Source organism: Podarcis bocagei (assembly GCF_964188305.1).
Source record: "Podarcis bocagei genome assembly, chromosome: 5".
NCBI lineage: Eukaryota > Metazoa > Chordata > Lepidosauria > Squamata > Lacertidae > Podarcis > Podarcis bocagei.
The window spans coordinates 42,408,149-42,416,417 of NC_138129.1; positions in this window are offsets into that span (position 1 = coordinate 42,408,149).

Here is an 8,269-nt window from a genome sequence, read left to right on the forward strand (position 1 = left end):
TCCTCAGAAAGTCAGGTTGGATTTGCAGATTCACTTTAACCTATCAGTGTCCTCAGTTTCCCCCAGGGAAATTAGTCTCGCCATGCTGCTGAAGCATTCCCACTGGGGTTTTCCAATACGTTTCTTCAAGTGCTAGCAGAAATAGTGGAGATTTTCCTGATATACACACATTTGGAATGGGATGTTTTATACATGGCGAGAGAGAAAATATAGCTGAACAACTGGCTTCCCATGTTACAGGGATTTACATTTCTCCTGTGAAATGGGGACAATGCCTGCCTTGGAGGAGAAGTCTGCAAAGTAAGACAATAGGGAATATTACTGATGGGTTTGTTTTTGTTTTGTTTTTAAGGAAAGAGTAAGAGAGAATTGGTTTGGACATGGAAATGTAGCAGAGAATTGGAAGATAATACACTCATGGTTGGCACGCAAGGATATATAGTCGTACCTTGGAAGTCAAACAGAATACTTTTCAGAAGTCTGTTCAACTTCCAAACATTCAGAAACCAAAGTGCAGCTTTTGATTGGCTGCAAGAAGCTCCTGCAGCCAATTGGAAGCCGCAGAAGCCCCATCAGATGTACAGGTTCCAAAGAACGTTTGCAAACCAGAACACTCACTTTCGGGTTTGCAGTGTTCGGGAGCCAAAATGTCTGAGTACCAAGGTGTTCGGGATCCAAGGTACGACTGTACATTGATTAGATGGCCTTTCTTCCCTTAACCTTGTTCTGTAGCCTTAGGGAATCCTGGCCAGGACATGTTTTATCATGGAAGAATATGGCTTAACATGAGGAATGAACACATTGTGAAGAAGAAAGAGTAAGCCACATGGCAGGCTTAGTGACTGAAATTAAGAGGTATTGCAACATGAGAAGCATGGATCGATTTGTGCCTGAATATGTCTGTTCTGTGAATGTAAACTTTGCCTTGGCTAGAATGTGCATTCAATTTCTTTTCCACATTATCTTATATACTATATAAAGAAAGTCTAAAATGCTTGGGACTTCAGGAAAAAATATGACTGGGGAGGGGGCAGGACATGATAAAGAGATTTATGAACAATATGAACAGTAGGAAAGTGTGGATTTATTTTTCACGCTGTCTTGCAATTCTAGAAGTCATTGTCATCTAAGAGCATTAACTGACAGCAAGTCTGATAATGGGAAGTTACTAATTCCATGTAAGTGTAATCAGCAAGGAAGTCACCTCGTGGTATAATGATGACTACTCACTTGGAGGCATATAAAATGAGTTAAGCAAATGAATGGAAGGTAGCTCCATCCATGGCCATTAATTACCATGGTAGGGAAATGAAGGGACAAGCATGTTTATAGAGACAGTTTACTTCTCAGTATATAGTAGGTACTAAAGCCAAACAATGATGTAAGGCTGCTTCCCACACATCATGTTTGGCTGGCTTTCTGAATATATCTGGGCACTATTGGAAACAGTACTGGTCTTAAATTCTTATCTATTTTGTCCTCGTGAACATGCTCAAGGAACATAGTTCTGAGCTGAAATGAGTTGCAGTGGTACCTTGGGTTACAGATGCTTCAGGTTACAGACTCTGCTAACCCAGAAATAGTACTTCGGGTTAAGAACTTCACTTCAGGATGAGAACAGAAATTGTGCTCCGGCAGCACGGCAACGGCAGGAGGCCCCATTAGCTAAAGTGGTACCTCAGGTTAAGAACAGTTTCAGGTTAAGAATGGACCTCCAGAATGAATTAAGTTCTTAACCCGAGGTACCACTGTACTTGTGAATTCTGTTCATACGTGATAGCAGAAACCATACTCAGAAATGAAGCTTTCCCAGTCAATCAGCTTGAGCGCAGAGAACCAGGTCTTGCCCCATGATGCCCACATTTTCAACATGAACATTTGTACTAAGAATCTTCATGTATTTATAGTGTACCCTCCAACACCCAGCTGATCCAAACTGGGACGCTCAGTTTTTTTAGTCATGCGTTCTCACAGGAGCTGGCTGATTTGCGCCGAAGCATGACATAAAAAATTGAGTGCCTTTTGGTCTGGTGCTCCAGCTCAAAACAAGTCCCATTTGTGGTGGTGGTGTGTGTTGAAACTGCATAAGTGGCCTTGTATGGTACACTAGTGTTATGGCAAAGGCCAGGCATGTACCCAGTAACGCCTCTGGTTGGCTGGATGCTGCATCAGTTGTTGGGCTGACATAACATGCCTTTTCAGCACTTAGATCTTTGAGCAGGATTCTTAGACATTTGGTAGCAGAACGCTGAACATTTAGAATAGCATTTTCAACAGTGATTTGCTGGTTTTTATCTCACCCTATTGATCAACAGCAATAGGCAACAGCAAGCTGAAAACAGCGCACATCCTGAACGGATATTGCTAAAATACATATACAACTAAAATAACCCAGCACTTAACCCAAACCACTAAATACCTGCTTAAATTTATACACCTTGCATCATTTCTGGAAAGTGTCCAGGATCAGCCTTTGGAGGCTCTATGGGGAAATGAGGTCTATAAACCAATTGTAATTCAGAAATTGGCACTACAACTCCTTATTCCCTTAATGAGCTAATCTGGGTCAGAACAATTCAGTACAAGATCTTCCTAGAAACCACCATTCTTTATGGCCTCCCTTTCCTAGAAACCACCATTCTTCCCTGACCTTAGGGAAAGTCGAGTCCTCAGAAAGTGTAGGCAAACCCCTTCACCCCGATGCAAAACTCATTGTAACCACTATGGGGGGTGTCCCATAATCAGGTTTTGCCACTTTACCACCAGCACCACTCCAGACTTTTGACTACATTCACAGGACAGGTCCTCTAGGCTTACAAATGATTTTATTTGTATGCTGCTTTTCCGTAGTTAAAGCCATGGTCAAGGTGGCTTACAACATGAAAAAAAAAAACACAATTACAGCATAACCAAAGTAGTCATAAAGAATAAATAAGACATCAAAAAAATTCACAACCAGATTGAACAATTTCTGCATAAATTGTAAGTTATAAATTAAATATACAGAAAATACTAACAGCAGCAACACACACACCCCTGCAAACACTCCCCCCCAATATCCCAGCTGAAGAGTCTGTTCAACAACATCAGATTTTGTAGTTGGAGTCAGTCAGGGGCCCTTCCCTCCCAGGCCAGGTGAAAAATGGCAAGGCAGGGAGGGGGTCTTCAGGACTCGCAGCCAATATGCCTCTTCATCAACCTCAGCTTTAGTCTTCAGTACTGACTTAAAAGGTAAAGGTACCCCTGCCCATACGGGCCAGTCTTGACAGACTCTAGCGTTGTGTGCTCATCTCACTCTAGAGGCCGGGAGCCAGCGCTGTCCACAGACACTTCCGGGTCACGTGGCCAGCGTGACGAAGCTGCTCTGGCGAGCCAGAGCCACACACGGAAACACCGTTTACCTTCCCGCTAGTAAGTGGTCCCTATTTATCTTCTTGCACCCGGGGGGGCTTTCGAACTGCTAGGTTGGCAGGCACTGGGACCGAGCAACGGGAGCACACCCCGCCACGGGGATTTGAACCGCCGACCATGCGATCGGCAAGTCCTAGGCGCTGAGGTTTTACCCACAGCGCCACCCGCGTCCCGCTAGTACTGACTTAAGTCAGCCTTAAAGTGGTCAGCAGCACTTTCAGGACCAGTAACCCATGGTCCCATCAGGCTGCTACATTTATCAACCTACCACCCACATTCTCTCCCCCCCCCCGCCCTTTTTTAAATTTTATTTTTAATAATAGTGGTCAGGTTACAGAAAAAAAGAAATGAAGGGAGAAAAGTCATTTAAAAAAAGAAAGGGGAGGGAAAATAAGTTGTCACAATTGCAAATAAATATTGGAATACAGCTGTGAAATAAGAAATGATACCAATAATAAAACATTCCATTTATCAGTAATAAAACATACCAATTAGAAAAGTGTTCTATGGTCTAAATCAAAACAAGTAAAAAAAAATATTTCAAAAACAAGATAAGATGTAACCTTGAGCTGTACAAACGCCAAACATTTGCATAGACATGGCTGTATATTGTCTCCCTGCTTTTTAAACTTATATGCAGAATGTATCACGCAAAAGGCTGGGCTGGATGAATCCCTAGCTGGAATTAAGATTGCCGGAAGAAATATCAACAACCTCAGATATGCAGATGACACAACCTTGATGGCAGAAAGTGAGGAGGAATTAAAGAACCTTTTAATGAGGGTGAAAGAGGAGAGCGCAAAGTATGGTTTGAAGCTCAACATCAAAAAAAACGAAGATCATGGCCACTGGTCCCATCACCTCCTGGCAAATAGAAGGGGAAGAAATGGAGGCAGTGAGAGATTTTACTTTCTTGGGCTCCATGATCACTGCAGATGGTGACAGCAGTCACGAAATTAAAAGACGCCTGCTCCTTGGGAGAAAGGCGATGGCAAACCTAGACAGCATCTTAAAAAGCAGAGACATCACCTTGTCAACAAAGGTCCGTATAGTAAAAGCCATGGTTTTCCCAGTAGTGATGTATGGAAGTGAGAGCTGGACCATAAAGAGGGCTGATCGCCGAAGAATTGATGCTTTTGAATTATGGTGCTGGAGGAAACTCTTGAGAGTCCCCCGGACTGCAAGAAGATCAAATGTATCCATTCTTAAGGAAATCAGCCCTGAGTGCTCACTGGAAGGGCAGATCCTGAAGCTGAGGCCACCTCATGAGAAGAGAAGACTCCCTGGAAAAGACCCTGATGTTGGGGAAGATGGAGGGCACAAGGAGAAGGGGACGACAGAGGACGAGATGGTTGGACAGTGCTCTCAAAGCTACCAGCATGAGTTGGACCAAACTGCGGGAGGCAGTGGAAGCAGGAGTGCCTGGCGTGCTCTGGTCCATGGGGTCACGAAGAGTCGGACACGACCATAGGCGCCGACTCCATGGGGCTTGAGGGGGCCCGAGCCCCCTCAAAAATTCGTTTGGGGGGGCTCAGCCCCCCCAATAATCTCGAGCGCCCCTCCAGCAGAGCACCGCCGCCGCGCTGGCTCTGCCTGTCGACGCTTGGCGCGTCCGCGGCTTTTATAGGGCACCGGCGCGGCGGGGGGCGCCGGGCCGGGGGAGGGGGCGGCCGGCCTGTCTCCTTGGCAACCCCATTGAGCAGCGCCGGCTCCCCCGGGAGGGCCATCCCCCCGCGCCGCCGATCGCCAACACCGCCGACGCTGTGGCTGCCTGAGCCAGAGCCAGAGCCAGAGCCCGCCAGTCAGTCAGTCAGGAAGGAGAAATGGGGAGGGAGACGAGGGAGGAAAATTGCGCGCAGGGTGAAGAAAGGAGAAGGGCGAACGAGACGAGCTTCCAACCCAAAAAAGGGCTGGAAGACTGGGAGGATGAAGGATCGGGAAAGAAAGCGACGCCTTCCCCGCCCGCGACGTCGCCCGCTTGTCATTGGCAGCGCAGCGGGCGCCCAGAGGGGCTGGGCACCGGCGCAGGGCCGCTCCGCAGCCGCGGAGGATAGCTGCGCGGCTAGCAAGGTGCGCCGCGTAGAGCACGGCCCTTGTGTGGCCCGGTGGCCAGGCAAGCTCGGGCGGGGACCCCCATGCGAATCTAAGACGGGAGAAGAGGGCAGAGCAAAGGGGGTCCCTTCCCCAACCTCCGGCTCTGAGACTTCCCTGCGCCCCAGAAAAGCGAAAGGATTGCCTCTCTCTCTTTTTTTTATAAATATTTTATAAAGTTTTCAAATACAAAGTTAGAAACATACACTGAAGAAAAAAGTAAAAGAACAAGAAAAAGAAAAAAAGAAAAAGAAGAAAAGAAAACCAACCATTCAACACATTTTTTATATAACTAACTAGACTTCCTCGCATCTCCCTTACCCTGCATTCTTTATAATAAAGATATCAGCAAATTATTACCTTGTTTCGTACCTTATTTTGTACTTTTCAAATACTATACCTCTAAATTTAACATACTTTTCATCAGTTACTTATATCTTAAATTAAACATAGTCTTACCTTAGATTTTGACCTTTTCTTACTTAACATATAATTTCCTGTTTCCCAAATCTAATTGCTGAAGCTATAGTTTCCGAATCGTGTAAATTTTTAACATTCATACAACTTATATTGTTTTTGCAAATAGTCCTTAAATTTTTTCCAGTCCTCTTCCGTTGTTTCTTCTCCCAAATCTCGGATTCTGCCAGTCATTTCAGCCAGTTCCATGTAGTCCATCATTTGCATCTGCCACTCTTCCAGTGTGGGCAAATCTTGTGTCTTCCAATATTTTGCGATGAGAATTCTTGCTGCTGTAGTTGCATACATAAAGAAAGTTCTATCCTTCTTTAACACTTTCTGGCCAACAATGCCCAAGAGGAAGGCCTCTGGTTTCTTGGGAAAGGTATACTTAAATACCTTTTTTAACTCATTATAGATCATTTCCCAGAAGGCCTTCACTTTTGGACAAGTCCACCAGAGGTGAAAGAATGTCCCTTCAGCCTCCTTACATTTCCAACATTTATTATCAGACAGGTGATATATTTTTGCAAGCTTGACTGGGGTCATGTACCACCTATAAATCATTTTCATAATATTTTCCTTCAAGGCATTACATGCTGTGAATTTCATTCCGGTGGTCCATAACCTTTCCCAGTCCTCAAACATGATGTTATACCCAATATCCTGAGCCCATTTTATCATGGCTGATTTGACTGTCTCATCTTGAGTGATTTTCTCTTCAACCTGCCCTCCATCCTCTTGCGGAAAACTCTTTGCCTGCCCTGCCCGTATCTCGTTTTTGCTTTTTAATTCCACACACGCACCCTTCGGACTTCGTGGCAATCGGGCGCGCGGGTTCGTTTCCTAAGAGAGTGAGGACCCCCGCCTCCTCCCCACCTGCTCCCTCACCAGCCAGCCAGCCGCGCGCCCTAGCCGGAGAGCCCCGGCCGTCCCCGTCGCGCAATCGGCTGGATCTCCCTTCAGCAGGCCGTGCTCACAACTCGGCCCAGGGACCCCCAGCAGCGGATCTCCGGCCCAGCTGAAGAATCCGGCAACAAGCCCCCTCCTCCCCAATCGCTCCGCCGAAATACGCTCCAAAACCTGCCAGATAGGCCGCCGGCCGCCAAGTCTCATGGCGCCCTGAGCGAGGGTCTCTCCCCAACACCGCCACCTCGAACTGCGTTCTCCCGGCTATCCGAGCAAACCAGCGGCAGGACCCCGGTATGGGCCCCCCCAATATTTTTTATAAGTTGGCGCCCCTGGACACGACTAAACGACTAAACAACAACAAGCAAACCACATTCTGCAGTAATCAAGGGCAGCCCCTCATGAATTGCATTACAGTCGTCCAGGCAGGTAGTCACCAGAGCGTGATCAGCTGAAGCCAGACTATCCCAGTGCCGGAGCAATCATAACTGGTGAACCAGCCTAAGCTGGGCATACGCTATCCAAGCCACAGAAGCCACTTCAGACTCTAGTATCCCATTGGAATCCAGGAGTTCTTGCCAACAATGAACTTTCCCCTTCAGACAAAGTGCATCCCTGCCCAGAACAGATTGCCTACCTAATTCCTGGCCATGGGAACCATCCGCCCACCAGCAGTCTTCTCAGAATTGAGCCTCAGTTTATTGGCCACCGTCCAGCCAATCACTGCTTCCAGACACCGATCCAACCTTGGCACAGCCTCTCCTAATTCTGATGGGATAAAGAGATAGCGCTATGCATGGAGACAATGAGGAGGAAGGCAATTAATCGAAGGACAATTAATTAGAAACAGAATTTGGGGGTTAACTGAAGAGGAACCAATTTGGGCTGCAACATTTTAATTTATTTGGGGGTGATCTGGGTGGGAAATGAACTGGCTCATCTTCTGTGACATGTAAATTCTAGTTAATTATTTCCAGATTTGCATAGACAGTCATCACCAGTGGGCTTGTTCCTGAGATGAGTTAATGGGACAAAGCAGCTGCCTAGTAAACATGGCCTCAAATTCTGATGACGACTCATGCAGACCATTGAAGTAATGGGTTGTTTTCTCTCTATCTGATTTAAAGAAAGCAAGGGCTTTCCCTACAGAATGCCTGTTTCACAGTTTTGGAATGAATCATTTCATCCTCCCGCCCTTTCCTATTTGGGGCTCCTATTCTGTTGCAACAAGGAAAGGATGAGAGATTAAAATGGATATGTGGTCTTGAGTGCTCAGTCAAGCATCCGTTTCACAAGTGTCTTGTGTCATTCCTAACAGGAAAGGGCCAGGGAATTCTAGCTGTGCAGTAATAAGGAAGAACACCCCACTCCTCCACCCCCAAAAGTAAGAGGCGAATGCTAA